This window comes from Pleurodeles waltl, chromosome 12, assembly GCF_031143425.1.
Source record: "Pleurodeles waltl isolate 20211129_DDA chromosome 12, aPleWal1.hap1.20221129, whole genome shotgun sequence".
Lineage (NCBI taxonomy): Eukaryota > Metazoa > Chordata > Amphibia > Caudata > Salamandridae > Pleurodeles > Pleurodeles waltl.
This window is the reverse complement of record NC_090451.1, coordinates 188,475,027-188,495,401: the sequence shown is the minus strand read 5'-3', so window position 1 is coordinate 188,495,401 and position 20,375 is coordinate 188,475,027. Positions and strand designations below refer to the sequence as shown.

The window sequence follows — 20,375 nt, the reverse complement described above, 5'->3', positions numbered from 1 at the left end:
TCACCCCTCGCTCCTCTGAACTCCTGACCCCTGTCAGGAGTTTGAGGCCCTCCTCCACCCGCAGGCTTCTGCATGCGCCTCATCTCTGGTTTCTAGTGGGAGAGCCCTACTTTCCTACTAGGCTGCCCTCTGCCTCTCTCCTCCTTTTTTCTGCTGTGCTCTCAGTTCTGCCTTCACTTCTGCATCTGTCCCTTTTTGTGCTCCTTTTGCTTCGCGTTACACTCTTCCTCGTTCTTCTCTCCCCTCACTCTGCTCTCTCTCTCTTTTGCTCTCCCCATCTCTCTCTCTCCAGCCGATGCTGTCCCTGTGGCCCCGCCCCCGTCCTCTCCCTCTCTAGCACCGCACTCCTGTCATTGCTGCCCCCACGGCCCCACCCCCTTTTTCACACTGTTTTTCGCCCCGTCTCCCAGCTGTCCTCTCCTCCCCCCCACCTCCCTACTTAATGGGGGCTGCTGTGCGGCCATGCCACTGGCGCACCGCTGACGTGCCAAAGGCAAGTCCATCTGCGCCCGTCTACGCCTAGATCACACCCAGCGCCGGAACCCCTGGCTCTCGTCCCCCCACTGCTGCCCTGCACGTCTTCACTACGATGCCGCCACCCTCCGCACCCTTGACACTGGCCACTCCCCTGCCTGCCTTCAAGTCTCCCCGCTGACCATCTGCGGACCCTTCTTGTGCCGGAACTGCACCTTCACCAGCCTCCACGCCAATGACCCAACCACCAAGGCAGGATGAAACCATCTCAGATGTATCCTCCTCAACACTCTTTCGTCCACAAACATGCAGTAGAGCTATGGAATCTACTCGACTCAGCCTCCTCATATGACGCCTTCCTGACCGAGACCTTGATGAACCCCTCCTCAGCGCCTGACATCTCCATAGCCATCCCGGATGGCTACAAGATCACCCACAGGGACCGCTCCCACAAATCAGGAGGAGGCATCGTCATCATCCACAAGAACACCCTCAGGATCACGCCAGCACTGAAGACACCCTCAGCACCACCGAACACCTGCACTTCCAGATCCACACTGATTCAAACACCACCCTCTGAGGGACTCTCATCTACAGGCCACCCAGCTCCGGACAGCAGTTCAGCGACTCCATCACCGACGTCATCAGCATGCACACTCTCGCATCCACTGACTACATACTCCTTGGGGACTTAAACTTCCACCTCGAGAACACCAACGGCAACAGCACTGACACCCTGCTCGACAACCTCTTCAACCTCAGCCTCAAACAGCTCGTCACGACACTGATCCACTGCGCAGGACACACATTCAACCCTGTTTTCTCTGCCAGCAATCACGTCTCCTTCAGCCTCACCACCGAACTCCACTGGACAGATCACTGCTGCATCCACTTCTCCTTCAAGAAACCCACAACACACCACCACCCAAAACGGATCCTCCACCGCAGTTGGAACAAGGTCATCGAAGACCAACTTATCGCGACCCTCTCCCGGAACCCGCCCATCGACACCACCGACACTGACATAGCTGCCCGCAACTCTTGCCCCGATCGAGAATCCCTCCAACAGACGCACTGACAGAAAGGCCTTTTGGTTTACTGCCGACCTCCATGAATCTAAGCAAACCTGCCGAAGACTTGAAAGGAAGTGGTGCCAAGATCAGACTCTGGACAACCACATAGCCTTCAAAAACGCCATCCACAGACACCACCAACTCATCCGAACCGCCAAGAGAACCTCCTTCATTGACCGAATCAATAACAATGCACACAGCCACAAGGAGCTCTTCAACATCGTGAAGGAACTCTCCAACCCCAGCTCCAACGCCAATGACATCCCGCCATATCAAGACCTCTGCGACTCCCTAGCCTCCTACTTCCACCGCAAGATTGCAGACATCCACGACAGCTTCAGCACCCAGACCTCCCGGGCAACCACGAACATCACAAACTCTCCTCTGACCAACCTCCTGCTCTCCTGGACCCCCGTCAATGGCAACGACACCATCAAAATCATGAACACCATCCACTCTGGCTCCCCATCTTACCCCTGCCCTCACCACATCCTCAACAAAGCAAGCTCCATCATCGCACCCCAACTATGGAAGATCATCAACAGCTCCTTTGAGTCCGCCACCTTCCCGGAGAGCTGGAAACACACCAAGATCAACGGCCTCCTCAAAAAATCCAAGGCAGACCCAAAGGACTTCTAGAACTTCTGGCCTATCTCCCTGCTCCCCTTCCTGGCAAAAGTCATTGAGAAGGCTGTCAACAGACAACTAACCCACTTCCTCGAGGAGAACAACACCCTGAACCCTTCCCAATCCGGATTCTGCAGCAACTGCAGTACTGAAACTGCCCTCATCGCCACCACCGATGACATCAGAACCATACTGGACAATAGCGAAACTGTGGCCCTTATCCTCCTGGACCTCTTTGCCGCGTTCGACACCGTCTGCCACCACACCCTACGCTCACGCCTCAGCAATGCAGGAATCTGCGACAAAGCCCTGGACTGGGTCACCACCTTTCTCACCGGCAGAACCCAGAGAGTCTGCCTTCCCCCATTCCTCTCGGAGGCCATCAAAATCCTCTGAGGCGTACCCCAGGGTTCATTCCTCAGCCTGACCCTCTTCATCATCTACATGGCCCCGCTCTTTAACATCGCCCGATCCCACAACCTCAACATCATCTCATACGCCGACTACATCCAGCTAATGCTCTCCCTCACCAAAGACTCCGCCAAGACCAACCTCCATGAAGGAATGAAGGCCATTGCCGAATGGATGAAAAACAGCTGCCTCAAACTCAATTCTGACAGGATGGAAGTCCTCATCTTCGGCTCCACCCCCTCCGCATGGGATGACTCCTGGTGGCCTGCCACTCTCAGAGCCGCTCTGACTCCCACCGACCACGCACGCAACCTAGGATTCATCCTGGACTCCTATTTATCCATGACCCAGCAAGTCAATGCCATCTTCTCCTCCTGCTTCATTCCAGATGCCCCGAGAGATCTACAAATGGATCCCCACCGAAACCAGAAGAACAGTCACCCAAGCCCTTGTAAGCAGCAAACTGGAGTATGGCAAAGCCCCCTATGCAGGAACCATGAGCAAACTCCTGAAGAGGCTGCAACAAATCCAGAACGCCTCTGCATGCCTCATCCTGGACATCCCCCGCCACTGGCACACCTCAGGCCATCTGAGAGACCTGCACAGGCTCCCAGTCAACAAGAGAATCACCTTCAAACTCCTCACCCATGCTCACAAAGCACTGCACAACACCGGACCAGAATACCTCAACATACGTCTCTCCTTCTACACTCCGACCCAGCATCTCCGCACCACCGACCGCGCCCTATAACACCACCCCACGCATCCGCAGATCTACAACTGGCGGCAGATCTTTCGTGCACCTCGCCACCAAGACATGGAACACTCTTCCCACCCACCTGCATTAGACCAAAGACCTCCTTACCTTCAGGAGACTTCTCAAGACCTGGCTGTTAGCAGCACCTCCTCCTCCCCCCACCTCAGCGCATTGAGACCCTCAGGGGTGAGTAGTGCGCTTTACAAATTCCTGATTGATTGCAGTACTAAAAAATACATTTAGGAGTTTTTCAGTACAAGGACTTGTAAAACAAAAATTTACATGGCCAATTGTTTAATACAATGTATACTGCCATGTGGGCTGTTTAGGACCTAGTCTGGGGTGACTTATGTGTATTAAAAAGGAGAGTTTAGGCCTGTTAAAAGGTTCATTTTGCCTGCTTGAAATGGCAGTTTATCTTGCTGGGCTGCTATCAGATTTTCAAAACATATAGTATAATAGCTTTGCTTAATTTAGAAAAGAGTAAGCGTCCACGCCCAAAGTCTCTCTTAGGAGGCCACCGCCTACTTCTACCTCTGGTGCTACACACTTCTACCATCACTACCTGCTGCCTGCATTGACAGAGGCCAAAGCTAGATTTTAGTGAACGAGCGAGCCAACCAACATTTTTTTTGTCAAAATTCTATTTATTAAAGTTTTACTTTAGGAACACAAAATAAATTGTCACAGAGCACTGTCATATTTAGCACAAAGTCCTCACCCCTGAAGACTCAGTATCCACAAGCAGTGTATGAGGCGGAGACAGAATATTCAGGTTATTATAGCATCATTCATACAGAATCAAGGTGCTTAACGACATTGACCCCAGCAACCCCCACTCCTTTTATCCATCGTATGGCAGCCATTTCGGTGGCTGTGGGTCCAAACAACCAAGAATACAGCAACATTGACAAAATACAGAAAATAAAAAAAACTATGAGAATGGCTAAGGAAGCACACAATGTGTGGTGGTCAGAATATCTGGTAAAGGACCATCAAGTGAATCAGAATTGCGCTGTTCATCCCTAAAGGATTTAGAATTGGAATAGATGCAGGGCTACAGTGCTTGTATGGCATGCCATAAGTGGCAGTCCCACGAATAGGTAGGTTACCAATGGACCCCAATTACATTTTGAATTTTTTAAAGTCATCTCTAAATATATCCGTTGTGCGCTCAAGCGTCAGTGCCTGACAAAGATGGGCACGCCACAGGCATGCCACGTGTAAGCCCTGGGGCTTGATGTTTTTCCATGAAGCAGCGATTGCCATCTTGACTGTGCCCAGGCATAGACACATGGGGGGTCATTACAAACTCGGCAGGGAAACCCGCTGAGTTTGGCGCTGATGATCAACAGAAGACCGCCAGCACGCAGAACCCCCCGTCGGCCACATAAAGAACATCCAGCTGGGCCAGCAGGCGGAAACAGTGGCAATGTAGCAGTGCGGCAGGTGCAGCAGCACCCGTCAGGGAAAAGCTGGTGGAACCTGACTCATTATGCTTGCAGCGCTTCCCAGTCGGATAAGAAACGCCACCACCGCCAGGCTGCCTGGTAGCGGAAGCCTGGCGGTGGCGGCGTTTCATATGTGGTGTTTCATACGTGGCGGTTCAGCCACGTTCATTATATGGCAGTCTGGACCACCATTCCAGTGGCGGAAATTACCGCCACCGTCGGCATGGCGGTCCAGACCACCATGTTCGTAATGACTGCCATGATCTTTTTGTCTCCGCTAGTTTTGTGTGTAAGCGTAGCATCTCATAGACCTAATAATGCAAAGTCCGGAGTATCTGGGATCGGATATCCCAACACGTCCTTAATTTGTTCAAGTATTTTGTTCCAGAATGGACGTAGGATTGGGCAATCCCACCAGATATGGCAGACGTTCCCAACATTCCACCCTGCCAGCAGAGGTTGGTCTTCTCTAGCAAGATCATTTACAATTTAGTAGGGTATAGATACCAGTCATACATCACTTTACATTGGGCCTCCTTCAGGTGAATTGAGTAATTATATTTCCGCATGTCTTTCCATAATGTTTCCCAGAAGCTATCTGTTATGGTCTTCTCTAGAGTATGTTCCTAGAATGAGACATGACAAGGCCGTGGGGACAGAAGAGTGTGCAGTAACAGGGAATAAAGATAGTAAATAGTCCCCCTAGAACCCTCTTTCCTCTTGATGAATTGTTCAATAGGTGTAAGGTTTCTGGCAGCTGCCTCTCTATTCCTTGAGTGTGTAGCCCAGTTTTTAAGCTGGGTGTAGTGATCATGTTCTGCTTCTGTTAAGCGAAAGTTGCGTTTACAGTTTTCGAATGTCAGAATGTCCCAGTTATGGAAGAGATCAGATAGTGTCAAGCAGCCCCTCTCTCTCCATGCGTTGAAAGGCCCTGGTGGTGTTGCTGGTGGGAAAGTTGGGTTGAAATGAATGGGGTTATGAGGGGAGGGAAAAGTAGTCCACTCTGCTGACCTATTAGCCTCATCCCACACCCGTAAAACTATTCTGATGGGGGTGCTTAGATAGGCACTGGGTGGTCTCTCCTTTTTAGGCTTTCAGAGAATGTCCCAGATGACCAGCCCTACAATGGCCCTATCCTTATGTAGCTAGTGTTTATCTGAGAGCCTTAGGGACCACTTAGATATCACCCGTAGTTAGGCGGCCATGTAGTATAAGTGGAAATTGGGCAGTGCCTGGCATCCCGCTGACAGGGGGAATTGAAGAAGTTTAAATGGTAGGCGTGATCTACCCTTCTGCCACAGAAATCTCATAATGAAACAGCACATTGTTGGGAAACAGTCCCTCTCCAGTGGAATTGAGAGGGCCTGGAAAAGGTAAAGGACCATAGGCAGGACCATCATCTTGATGAGGTTGATATGACCCAACCAGGATAGGTACGTGGGGGACCATCATCTGAGCTCCGACTTAAGCTGACACAAGATCAGTGGATAATTAGCTTGATAAAGGGTAGTCATGAAGGGTGCGAGTTTAACTCCTAGATACGTGATTTCTTTTCCCACCTACTGAAAGGGTGTAGAAGCTACTAAAGTGGACATGTCAGCATTGGTGGGCGTTAAATCAAGGAGGAACAATTTGGTAAGGTTGACCTTGAATCCAGAGACCGCTTCAAAGTCTCTCAATTAGAGTAGGAGGGCCTTCAAGGATGAGGAAGAAGAGGATGGTGTAAAAGAATATCACCTGCAAATAAAGATACTTTATGTTCATTGGTCCCAAATTTTATGCCGTGGATCCTTGGGTTATCCCGGAGTCTAGCTGCCAGGGGTTCGACACGGAGGGTAGACAGTAGGCAAGAGAGGGGATATCTCTGTCTCGTCCCTCTACCTAGATGAAAGGGTTCCGATTGGGTCCCATGAACAGGGACTCTAGATAGTGGGGCTGCATAATTAGCACAAATCATGCCAATTAAAGGTTCACAGAAGCCTAAACAATCTAGTATGAGAAACAGAAAGGGCCAGTTTACCCTGTCAAAGGACTTTTTGGTGTTGAAACTGAACAAAGTCTTTGGTATTTGCTTTTTGGTAGTCTTCTCTGAAAAGCAAATTACTTGTCTCAGGTTATCATGGGTCTGACACCTCTTAATGAAGCCAGATTGATGTGGATGGATCAGATCCAGCATCAAATCGTCTAATTGTATAGCTAGAATTTGTGCATATAATTTGGCATCTATATTGAGCAGAGCGATTGGCCTATATGAGTTTCTTTCCTATGGATCTTTACCCAGTTTTGGCAAAACTGTGATCACCGCTTCACTCATGGTATGCGTGACTGCTCCAGTCTCAGCGATGTAATTAAATACTGCTGTTTAACGAGGGACCAGGTCTGAACTGAAGGTTTTGTAAAATTGGTGCTTTACCGAGTTTTAAAGATTTTATAGCTAGCTGAACAGCCTCTTTAGCAATTTGTTCCTGGAGTAGATCATTTTGTGCCTGTGTTACCGGAGGTAGTTCCACCCCTGTCAGGTATTCCATTTAAGTCAGTTCGACCGCTAGATCTGCAGAGTAAGGGCTATTATAAAAGGATCTAAAAGCCTAAGTCCCCCGTATCCCTTATGTATTCTTGTTCTCTTTTATGTCTTATCTGTTGGACTAAATGAGGGCCCACTTTGTTGCTGTGCATGTATGTAGTGCTTTGAAGACATAGCAGTGTGAACTCAGCTCTCTTATTGTATATAATATTCAGTTTCCCTCTCAAACCAGTAACTTTCCGCTGGAGTCTCAGTGTTGGTGCTGTTTTGTGGGATTGCTCCAGTTGCTGTAATTCTTGTTCACGAGCCTCTCTATCAGCTGATATTTTCTTAAGAGCTGTGTTTAAGGCTATGAAGGTACCTCTAAAAGTAGCTGTGAATGTGTCCCATGTACTGGATGGTTGGTGTCCTGAGGGAGATTGTGCCAAAAAAGTGCCTGATCCCCTTTCGTAAGATACCTTGAGAGAGCCTATCTTGCACTAAGGAGTTTGGAAAATCCTAGCGTCGGTGACATGCAGGAGAAAGCCCCCACTTGAGCGTCACCGAGACTTGTGTATGATTGGAAATAGTGATAGGTAAGATTGAGGCATTCTGTAGATCGCTTTATAGGTTTTGGCCAAGGAACTTATAGTCTAGTCTGGAGTAGGTGCAGTGTGTATGAGAAACAAATGTGTAATCTCATGTGTTGGGATGGAGTATTCTCTATGCATCTAAAAAGCCCATCTCCTGGAATGCCTGTTTAAGAGATTTAGGGAAACTCCCTGTAGGTGCTCTATGGGGATGAGTACTATCAATCTGGAAGTACCATGTTAAGTTAAATTCTCCCATTACCACAATGCATCCTTCTATAAATCCTCCCAACATAGTTTAGAAAGATTGTAGAAAGGGGATCTGGTTAGTATTGGGGGCATAGTAGGATGTAAAGATACATTTCCTGCTATGTAATTCTCCTTTCATTATAATAATTCTACCACCCTTATCCACCTTGTATCCCCCTGGCCTGAACTGTAATGAGGAGTGGAACAGTAGCACCACTCCATTATGTTTGGAAGAGGTGGAAGCTTTGTATATCGGGGGTAGGTTTTATGTATCAGCCTATGATCGTCATCCCTTTTGAGATGTGTCTCTTGTAACACCACAATATCATGGCGATTGTCAGTGAGGTATTGGCATAGTTTGATTCTCTTGGCTGTCTAAGTAAGGGCTTTAACATTCCAGGTAAGTGTGGTGACCACCATGGTGATCTAAGGGTATCTTCTCCTTTAAAATGCAGCCCCATAGATATCGCCCTACCCAATCTCCCAGTTCCCGCCTCCCAATGCTTCGAATGTGTAACCATCTCAAGTAACTATAACTCATGCCCCAAGGCCTCCTGGCAGTCTGACTGCCAGGATCATAATTTGCCAGTCGGACCACCAGGATTGTGGAAGTCAGACTGCCACCGTGAGTTTGGTGGTTTTAGGACCACCAGACTCATAATCGGGCCCTAAGTCCTTGCACCTGGAGCTTAGAAATCCAACACCTGCGACTCTCGGGATGGCCCAGATCGTGGCAGTTGTTCATGATTCTCATAAGGGCAGTCAGTTTTCAGTCACTTTATCCAATACTTACTCTGGGCTGGTCCACATTTCTGTTTTAAGTAAAAGGTGAACTAATATTCTGTTTAACCATGACAGCTAATGGTAATATCCAAAACTATGTCAGTAAGCGCCCTGCCCAACCTTTACGCAGAACATTATAAATATATCTGGGAGAACTAAATCAATTCCAAGTGCGTCCTCCTTCAAGTATACTATAGCTCATGGAAAAATGTATACTATACATACTATAGTCAGAAATGATGTGAGAGGGAGGGCCAAATTATGTGGCAGAGCTGACTAAATCACAACAAAAGGCAAATTATGCTGCATAACGCTGCAGTTTGTGGCAGTATTATTGTATTATTTTGTCTTTTTTACACATTAAGCAAAGGGGCCACCTTATTAGTAACAATGTAACATTCAAATACAGCAAGAGGAAATTAAAAGGTAACAAGTCAACTTTTGTGACGGGCCTTCCACTGCGTGGTAACGTGTTGTCTCGTGTTTAGTAGCTAGAAACACGTATGTTTGGTAACATCTGTGAATTGTGCAGCGGATAATAGATTATATGGCAAATGCAGGAAACCCATAATTATGTGGAAAACTCTGCATCGCATTTGTCCAGTGGCCCTGACTATACTGATTACAGCCCTTCTGGTACCACAGTGATGACAAGCATACCACAGTAATAACAGCTGTTGCGTATTAATTGCAAACATACCCTCACACTATCAGTGCATATTTGTGGGATGCAGCTCCCCAAGCCGAACATGACCACAGCACAGCAGTATGGATGGGCAATCAGGTCAGCTTTTTTGTCCTGTGACCGCTGTAGACATCTCTTTGATGTCGGTGCGTGTACAAGTGTAATTCATCTCTGACTTGTTGTAACTGGTTGGATACTTTAAGGTTAGCACACAAATGTTGTGCGGCTCCATTGAATATTTGACTGATTTGAGCCAGGCAATCAAGAACCTGGTTCTAATGGTCTGTGTAGTGAGGGGGTGAACACAAGAGATAGGGAAGGGCAGAGAAACGGGGGATATAATTTACATGCAACGACTACAGTAAGCGAGCTGTACCCTAGAAAAAATATCTTCGCCCTGTCACACTTCTTTCCATCTATCTGTCCTTAAATCCTACCCTCTTTCATCTATCCATCCATCTGTACACTTCATCAACCATCCTTCCATCCATCTATTCGCTCAGCCATTCATCCATCCTTTTGCACATCCATGCTTTCACCATTTATTCCCTATTTAATGTATCTATTCACCCATCCATCCATCCATCCATCCATCCACCAACCCATCCACCTACCCATCCATTCACCCATCCATCATCCATCCGTTCACCATCAATTCACTACTTTATTTATCCAATCACTTCTCCATCCATTCATATGTCCTTTCACCCACCCATGCATGCTAAGTACCTGTACTGTTCTACCCGCCGTAAAGTGATATATACAGGACACTGGAATTATGCTGCAGGAGAGGACCAGATTATGCAGCAGGGTTGAGTAAAATTATGCATCAAGAAGAGGTAAATTCTGTGGCGTAATGCAGCATATTTTGTGATAGTATTACATCATTATTTTAACATTTTTATGCATATTAAAACTGTCTGGACATTGGTAGCACCTCATCACTACCAGTTTAAAACCAAGATATAGTGATAAGCAGCAGAAAGGTGACCAGTCAACTTTTCCAAAGGGCCATTCATTGTGCAGCTAAACCTGCTGCTGAGCTTTTAGTAAATTGTGAACCATTTGAGCAAGACATTTTTTTGTATTAATGTGAAAATTATGCAGCAGATGATGGATTATGTGCAAATATGGCAATTCTATAGTTGTGCAAAAAACGGTGTGGCAGCACAATTGCATAATTCCAGTGAACCTGGTTGCATATTTTAGCTTACTTTTGTCCCACGCTTTATGCCATTGCGGCCAATGGAGTAATTGAGTTCAAGTTCTGGCTTTGGCACAGGACCACTCATTGTGGGTTGTGGGAAAACTCCTTTACCTGCCTTCCCTTGAATTATGTGGAATGTAAAAAGTAAGCTGCATGTAATTTAAATATGTGTGATCTTGTGTAATCATTTCCATTGGCTAGTTCCATTGTCACTTAATTCCCTCTGCCACTATCTAAGTACCATTTTTTGTTTCCATTAATACAATGCACATCATTTCTGGTAGAAAAGCTTTATTTAATGTAAATATATTTAAGTACACATTTGGCAGACACACCGGATGCTGCTTCTGTCTTGTGAGGACAGTTTTTTTCGCTCCTTTGCTTCCATGAATCATCCCCCTCCGTCTGACACCATCTTCCATCCTAGACTCGCACAGCAATGGAGATTTCTGTCACTGTTTAGTCTGTGCCAAACCTTAGTGGCCAAGTGTTAGACCTGATAGCCTTAGGGTGGTCACCCCCAACTTTTTTTCCTGCCTCCCTATACTTTTTGACACTTTTCTTGCTGGTTTTAGGACTAACCAGTGCTAAAGTGCATATGTTCTTTCCTTTAAAACATGGTAACATTGGTTCATACCCAATTGGCATATTTGATCTACTTGTAAGTCCCTAGTAAAGTGCACTACATCTGCCCAGGGCCTGTAGATTGAATACTACTAGTGGGCCTGCAGCACTGGTTGTGCCACCCAGATAAGTAGACCCTTAACCACTACTCAGGCCTGCCATTGCAAGGCCTGTGTGTGTAGTTTCACTGCCACTTCGACTTGACATATAAAAATACTTGCCAAGCCTTAAACTTCCCTTTTTCTACACATACGTCACCCCTAAGGTAGGCCCTAGGGAACCCAGAGGGCAGAGTGCTGTGTAGGTAAAAGGCAGGACATATATTTGTGGGTTTTAAATGTCCTGGTAGTGGAAAACTCCTAAATTCGTTTTCCACTGCTGTGAGGCCTGCTCCTTTCATAGGCTAACATTAGGGCTACCCTAATAAACTGTATGAGTGGTAGATTCTGATTAGAAAGGGGTAAATAGGTCATACATGTATGGCCAGAATGGTAATACAAAACCCTGCTGCCTGGTTAGGTTGGATTTTATATTACTATTTTAGAAATGCTGCTTTTAGAAAGTGCGCATTTCTCTGCACTTAAATCCCTCTGTGCCTTACAGCCTGTCTCCAATCCACATCTGGGCTGGGCTGGTTGACAGCTCCTTTGTGCATTTCACCCAGACAACCACAAACACAGGATGCTCACTCACACCTGTACACATCTGCATACTGAATGGGTCTTCCTGGGCTGGAAGGGTGGAGGGCCTGACACTTACATTTCAAATGACAGTGGCCAGCCCTCACACAAAGGATTGCCAAACCCCCTACTGGGACCCTGGCAGACAGGGTTGTACTGAAAGGAGACCTTGTGCACTTTAAGACCACTCTTTGAAGTCTCCCCCTCTTCAAAGGCACTTTTGGGTATATAAACTGGGTCCTTGACCTTACTAAATCAGACACTTCTTGGGACAGACAATCTACACCAGAACCTGCAACCTTCCAGGAGAAGCTGCTTGGCTGCCCAAAAGACTCACCTGGACTGCTCTGCTGTAAAGGACTGCTGCCTTGCTGTTGTCCTGCTGCCTTGCTGCCCTCTGGCTCTGCTGAAAAGTGCTCTACAAGGGCTTGGATTGAGCTTGCCTCCTGCTTCCTGAAGTCTCAGGGCCAAAAAGACCTCATCTCTGCAAAGAAACTCCTTGTGCGGTGAAAATCGACTCACAGCCTGCCGGAATCGATGCACAGCATGTCCAGCACTGAGAAAATCACTGCATTGCCGAACCGGAATGAAGCAGCCCGGCTCCCCGAGTGGAGGTCGATGCAACGCCAGCAGAGCGACTGGAACATCGACGCACAGCCCACTGGATTGACACCTCAATGAGCCGAAACTACTCAGCCCAACTTCCTGCGAGAGGGATCGACACAGTGCCAGCCATGCGCCAGAAACTCCGCTGCATTGCCTACCGGACCGACGCAACAGCTGTGACTTCGTCCCGCATGCGCAGGATTTCCATGAATTGTCCCGAGGCGTCAAAAGACCCCGCATCGCAAAAAAAGGATTGAAGCCTGCGTGCCGGAATTTCACACAAAGCTGTTGCCGCATGGAAAAGAGTCAACACATCGTAAGTGTGCACCCGGAAATCCGACACACACCTTTTTCCATGCATCTCCTCCTCTGCGGTCCTCGTGTGTGTAATTTTGATGCAAACCAGGTACTTTCTGCTTGCCAGAATATTGTTGCATTTAAGAACTAAAGACTCTTCTTATCATTACAAAAGTAATATTTCAATTTGTGATTATCAAATCTTGATCGTTCTGACCATAATTTAATCAGATAAATATCTTATATTTTTCTAAACCTGTGTGGTGTCTCTTTGTAATGTTCTCACCATGTTATTGCATGATTTATTGCACAAACACTTTACATATTGCCTTCTAAGTTAAGCCTGACTGTTTAGTGCAAAGCTACCAGAGGGTGAGCACAAGATAATTTGGATTGTGTGTGACTTTCCCTCACTAGGATTATGGTCCCTATTCGGACAAGGGTGTATACCTCTGCCAATGAGAGACCCCATTTCTAACATTGGTGATCAGTGGTGAGGCTAGGACTTGTATTTGTGCAGTAACATACAATAGCTACAGGTACACTACCTACCCACAGTTGAAGGTTGTAGGAAATTACCCTCTTTTTGGCATGTTACCTGTGATTTCTGCCTGAGGTCAGGACCCCAGTGCTCATGGTTTATGGCCTGCTTGTCAGTGTGTTTCACTGTTTTCTAAATTGTGACTGGAATCCTGCAAATCAGGACCCCAGTGATCATGCTCTCTCTGTTTCGAAATTTGTCACTACATACTGATAACTCAGTATTTCACTCCAAATTGGCATTCTGCCCCCCCCCCCTTTTAAGTCCTTAGTATATGGTACCTAGGTACACAGGGCATTCGGGTCCCAGGGGATCTTTATGGGCGGAAGCATTTCTTTTGCCACCCATAAGGAGCACATGCAAAGGCTTTTACAGGACTGCCATTGTAGCCTGTGTGAAATAGTTCATCCACTATTTCACAGCCATTTTCACTGCACCAGGCACTTATAAGTCACCTATATATCAGGTCTTCCAACCCTGAAGGCTGGGAGCAAAGTACCTGTGTGTGAGGGCTCCTCTGCACTAGCAAAGGTGCTCCCATATCATCCAGGCCCATTTTCCGGGACTTTGTGAGTGTGGGGCGCCATTTTAAGTGTGCACTGCACACAGGTCAATACCTATGTACAGCTTCACCATGGTAACTCCTAATATGGCCAAGTAAGGTGTCCAACAACTGGGATTTGTACCCCAATACTGATTCCAGTATTGGTTTCACAATCCCATGCACTCTGGGGGCTCCATAGTGGATCCCTAGTACTGCCATACCAGCCTTCTGAGGTTTTCACTGCAACCCCAGCTGCTGCCACCTCACAGACAGGCTTCTACCCTCCTGGAGCCTGAGCAGCTCAATCCCAGGAAGGCAGAAAAATGCATTTCCTTTAGGAGAGGGGTGTTACACCCTCTCCCTTTGGAAATAGGTGTTACAGGCATGGGAGCGGTATCCTCCCAGAGCCTCTGGAAATGCTTTGAAGGGCACAGATGGTGCCCTCCTTGCATAATCCAGTCTACTGGTTCAGGGTCCCCAGTCCGTGCTCTGGCGCAAAACTGGACAAAGGAAAGGGCAGTGACCACTCCCCTGTCCATCACCATCCCAGGAGAGGTTCCCAGAGCTCCTCCAGAGTGTCTCTGGTTTTTGCCATTTTGGATTCCAAGGTGGTGGGGCAGTCTGGGAGCATCTGAGTGGCCAGTGCCAGCAGGTGATGTCAGAGACCCCTCCTGATAGGTACTTACCTGGTTAGGTGACCAATCCCTCTCCCAGGGCTATTTAGAGTCTCTCCTCTGAGTGTTTCTTTAGATTCGGATTGCAAGACTCCAGCAGGAATCCTCTGCATCCTTTACTTCATCTTCTACTGACAGATCAACCGCTGACTGCTCCAGGAACTGTACAAAACAGCAACAAAGAAGCTAAGATGACTTCTGCAACATTGTATCTTCAGCTCCTGCCAGCAACTACAACAGTTTCCAGGTCATGCATCCTCCGAGGACTGCCTATCTTCAGCCTGCACCAGAAGAACCAAAGGAATCTCCCATGGATTGACGGAGTCACTTCCCTGCTTCAGCAGGCACCTCTCTGCAGCGACGACCAGTGCCTTGGGTCTCCTCTCCAGATGACAAGAGTGGATCCAGCAACACAGGTGGTGGACTAAAGTGACTCCGAAAGTCCCAAGGTACAGCTGTCCAAATTTGGTGGAGGTAAGAGCTTGCCTCCCCACGCAAGACAGTACCCCTGTGCACCACATGACTTGCAGTTGCCGAGGCTTGTGTGCAATCTTCCAAGAAGTTCTTTGTGCACAGCACAGCTTAGTCCCACAGCACTCTGTCCTGCAACATACATTTTCCTTAGTGGTTCTCCGGCAGCGTGGGAATCCTTTTGGTTGTGCATGGGCCTCCATTTGCACCTCCTTTGTCCCCACGCTGTGGGACTCCTGTGCATGCTGCCTGGTCTTCTGAGGGCTCTCTGAGTTGCTGAGAGCCCCCTCAGTCTCCCTCTCCTGGTTACAGACCACGGGGTCCCTCCTGGTCCCGGGCAGGTCCATTTTCTGCCAACTGCCTGTTTTGCGTGAACCAAGGCTTGTTAGCAGAATTCAGTGACTCAAACCAGATTGCATTCACCCATCCGTGTGGGACATCTTCTGCACCAACCAGAAACCTGCATCTGTCTTCTTGGTGCAATACTGATTTGTCTTCTCACCAGTGGTTCTTCTTTTGCATCTTCATCCAGGTTATCAGGGGCTCCTATTCTCCCTGGACTCTTCATCACTTCTTTGACTTGGTCCCCTTCCTCCTCAGGTCTTTAGGTCCAGGAATCCATTGTTGGTGTCTTGCAGTCTCTTCTGATTCTTGCATTATCTTCTATCACGACTCCTAGTGTGTTTTAGGAAACTTGCTGTGTTTTACTCCGGCTTTCCTGGGCTCTGGAGTGGGGTAATTTACTTACCTTTGGTGTTTTCTTACACTCCCAGTGCCCCTCCACACACTACACTTGCCGAGATGGGAAATCGACTTTTGCATTCCACTATTTTAGTGTAAGGTTTGTGTTCCCCCTAGGCCCATTGGAACCTATTGTGATTTTCACTGTTCGCACTATTTTCTGACTATTTTCTTACCTATTTTTGGTTACTAGTGTATATATTGTGTAAAGATGGCGCCCAAATAGAACGCGTCTACGGCAACGTTCTGCCGACTCAATTCCTAGAAGGATTTTGTCCGTGGGTATTTGAACCAGAGACCATTTTTGATGTGCTGTAATTTTCATGAAAATTATGTTGCCTTGAGAAAGCCCCAGGTGGACTCACAGTAGGGGGCGAAACACGTGTCGGCTGTTGTGTCTCTGCATATATTTGATTTCAAGACTAGCTCTGTCCGGCTCAATTTTCACTCATTGATTTTGAATGGACTAATGGATTTAAAATAACTAAATTGAATGGATTTAAGGATTTGTCAATAAAGACTATGGGGGTCATTACAACCCTGGCGGACGGTGTTAAAGCTGCGGTAATACCGCAAACAGGCCGGCGGACAAAAAAAGGGAATTATGACTGTGGCGGAAACCACCAACATAGACAGCTACTTTAACACTCCGACCGCCACGGCAGTACAGACAAGCAGCGCGGCGGTCACCGCCAACAGACAGGCGGAAGACAAAGTACTGCCCACAGTATCACAACCTGGCAATCCGCTACCTTTTATGGGGCGGATTCACCGTGGATAAAAACACGGCGGAATAGCTTTTGCAATGGGAAAACGCTCACCTAAACACACTCCACGAGGAAGGAGGCCACCATGGAGCCCGAACTACAAATACTCCCTGCGCTTGTCTTCCTGCTCCTCTACGAACACCAGCAACGTAGACGCCGAAGACAGCGGTGAGTACTGCACCTACGACATAGGGGAGGGGGAGGCAAAAGTCAGGGACACACACACACACAACACCCCCACCCCCAACCCGACCCTCACCCACTACAACACACACACCAATGCATTTCCAAACAGCACAGTAACAACCCCCAACCCCCCGGAAGAATGCAAAGACAAAAGGAAATGAGTTCAACCATTGTAATGTATCAAAATATAGTAACCAAATATATACAGATATATATAAACATTCGAAAATCATACATCACGATTAGTACTGCAGGTATGCACATATCAATGTCCGTGGACCACTGGGCCCACAATGCATGGTCGAGGCCCACACTAGATACCTGTCCACAAACGGAGAGAACACTGCAGGGGCATCAGATAGAAATACAACAGGCACCTCAGGGGAAGGGAAGGGGGGCACCTCAGCTGGATTACAGCACCACGCCAGATCCACGACGGGGCTCCATGCCCATTGATGTATCCTGGGGAGTGCAAAGCCACAGACTCTCAAGTCTCTACAGTGGGTGGGTTGCCCACTGTACCATCCTGGGGAGTGCAAAGCCACAGTCTCTCAAGTCTCTACAGTGGGTGGTTTGCCCACTTTACCATCCTGTGGAGTCCAAAAAGCTGCAGTCTCTCAAGTCACTCCAGTGGGTGGTTTGCCCACTGCTTTATCCTGGGGAGTGCAAAGCCACAGTCTGTCAAGTCTCTACAGTGGGTGGTTTGCCCACTGTACCATCCTGGGGAGTTCAAAGCCACAGTCTCTCAAGTGGATAACAGTCTCCACTGGTTCTGGAGGGGGACTGGTGCCCAGAGTGCTTCATCCTGTGAAGGACAGACAGAGTGGATGCAGGTCTCCACTGGTTCTGGAGGGGGACTGGTGCCCAGAGTGCTTCATCCTGTGAAAGACAGACAGAGTGGATGCAGGTCTCCACTGGTTCTGGAGGGGGAATGGTGCCCAGAGTGCATCACGCTCCCCATGACGGTCCCAGTTCTGTCACTGTCCCAGCTGCACATGGGCTAACGATGCTTGATTTGGCCGTCTTTGCCCTGTTCAGCGGTCTTCACCATGGCGGTCTTTGCCCTGTTCAGCGGTGCTTGCCTTTGCTGTCTCTGACCTGTTCAGCGGTGCTTTGCCATGGCGGTCTTTGCCCTCTTCAGCGGTTTTCACCATGGCGGTCTTTGCCCTGTTCAGCGGTGCTTGCCTTTGCTGTCTCTGACCTGTTCAGCGGTGCTTTGCCACGGCGGTCTTTGCCCTGTTCAGCGGTCTTCACCATGGCGGTCTTTGCCCTGTTCAGCGGTGCTTGCCTTTGCTGTCTCTGACCTGTGCAGCGGTGCTTTGCCACGGCGGTCTTTGCCCTGTTCAGCGGTCTTCACCATGGCGGACTTTGCCCTGTTCAGCGGTGCTTGCCTTTGCTGTCTCTGACCTATGCAGCGGTGTGTGGCATGACGGTCCCTCACTGCCCAGCGGGGCTGTGGCTGCTGGTGCCATCCAGGTCACTGACTCTGGCGGTGGTCTCCGGACCAGTGACGATACTGCTGCCCTCCAGGGCACTGACTCTGGCGGTGGTCTCCGGACCAGTGACGATACTGCTGCCCTCCAGGGCACTGACTCTGGCGGTGGTCTCCGGACCAGTTACGACAGTGCTGGCGGTGGCGTCCCGGCCGGCGGGGAGGATGGCGGCCTTCTCCGCCGTGCTGCTCTTACCAGACTTTGGAGACTTCTTCTGTCCCTTCCCCACCTTGGGAGGAGTCACAGCTGACTCGGCCATCCCCCCGGGACCCTTGTGAGCTGTTTTGCCGGCAGGAGTCTTCACCCTCTCCCGTCGGCCACTTTCCAACTTAAGGTGCTTTACAGGGGGTGGACTGGCAGTGCTTTGGCTCCGTGTCACACTGGCTGCCCTGGTGGCCGGTGCACTCCACACACCTTTAACACGCACCACTGGTACCAGACTTTTTTTGGCTGAGGTGCTACTACGGGACCTATGAATTGGAGGGGTGAGGTGGGAAAAAGGTCAACGTTGCTGAGGAAGAGTTTCTGACGAACACTGGGATGGGTAGCTGGAGGGGGTCTGGGAGAGGAGGAAGAGGAGGTGGTTGTAGGAGGTGTAACTTTAGGTGATTTGGGTGCAGGTACTGGAGGCTGTTGTGAGGTGGATGGATGTTGGGTGTGTGGGTGCCCGCGTTTGTGTACTTTGGGAGGGGGCGTCACAGACACACTGGGAGTGGACACAGGGGACGTGTAAGTGGTAGTGGGGGTGGTGACTGCAGGTGAGCGGGGTGTGGTGCTGGGTGTTCTGGTGCGAGTCCTAGTGCCTGTAGATGTAGTGCATGCAGGTGAGAGTGTAGATGACACTGGAGGGGAGGAGGGAGACGACGAGGAGGGGGACACAGTGGAGGCAGTGGATGTTGCTGTGTCTGTATGTGGGGGATGCTTGTGTGAGTGCCTGTGGGATGTGTGGTGCCTATGTTTGCCTGAGCTACTTTTGTGTGTTGAGGTGTGTGCATGCTTGTCTGATGGTGTGGTTGGGATAGGCTGGGGTACAGGGGATTGGGTCTGGGTGGAGGAAGTTGGAGGGGGGAGGCTAGACACCGGGACAATGGCTGCCATCAGTGCTGAGGCCAGAGATTGCAGGGTTCGATGATGGGCAGCCTGACCAGAATGAATGCCCTCCAGGAATGCATTAGTGTGTTGCAACTCCCTTTCTACACCCTGGATGGCATTCACAATGGTAGACTGCGCAACAGTGAGTGACCTGAGGAGGTCAATGACCTCCTCACTGAGGGCAGCAGAGGTGACAGGGGCAGGGGCTGAGGTGCCTGGGGCGAAGGTGATGCCCACCCTCCTGGGTGAGCGGGCACGGAGCGAAGGCTGAGGGGCTGCTGGGAGGGCGGTGCTGGTAGGGGGGGTGGCGGCTGTACCTGTAGAAGTGGGGGACACAGATGGTGCCGCCACCACAAGGGATCTCCCATCGGCGGATGAGTCTGTGTCGCTGTTTGCTGATCCGGTGACCGACGTGAAGCTCCCCTCGCCCTCCGTCCCACTGGTGTATTCAGAGTCTGTGGTGTGGCCCTCCATGGCCATGTGGGTTGCAGCTCCCTCGTGCTCCGGTGCCACTGTACCTCCGCCTGATGATGCTGATGCACAAACGAACAGGGAGAGCACAAAAAGGGGGGGGGGAACGACAGAAGAAAGACAGGTTGAGTGCATGGCTTACCGCTACCGTTGGCGGACAATACAGACACAGCAGCCCCCTGCACTACGCCGTGCTCTTGGCCTCTACAGATGCAATTCCTGGGATATGGCCTACATGGCTATGAGTGTCATCTGTCCACATAGATAACACAGGGGTATGTATACCTGTACTTGCCACTCTACAGAGGTGGGGTGGAGGGCCACAGGGCCATGCCTTACGAAGGGGCCTAGCCTACGTAACTCACCCTGGCCTAGGGA

The 20,375-nt window shown here is 49.2% G+C and overlaps 1 long non-coding RNA gene across 1 annotated transcript in view; it reads right to left on the bottom strand.

The window, feature by feature from the left end:
• The window catches only part of LOC138267565 (uncharacterized), a 150,008-nt gene that overhangs the window by 61,505 nt on the left and 68,128 nt on the right, over positions 1-20,375 (bottom strand). The window lies entirely within an intron of this gene.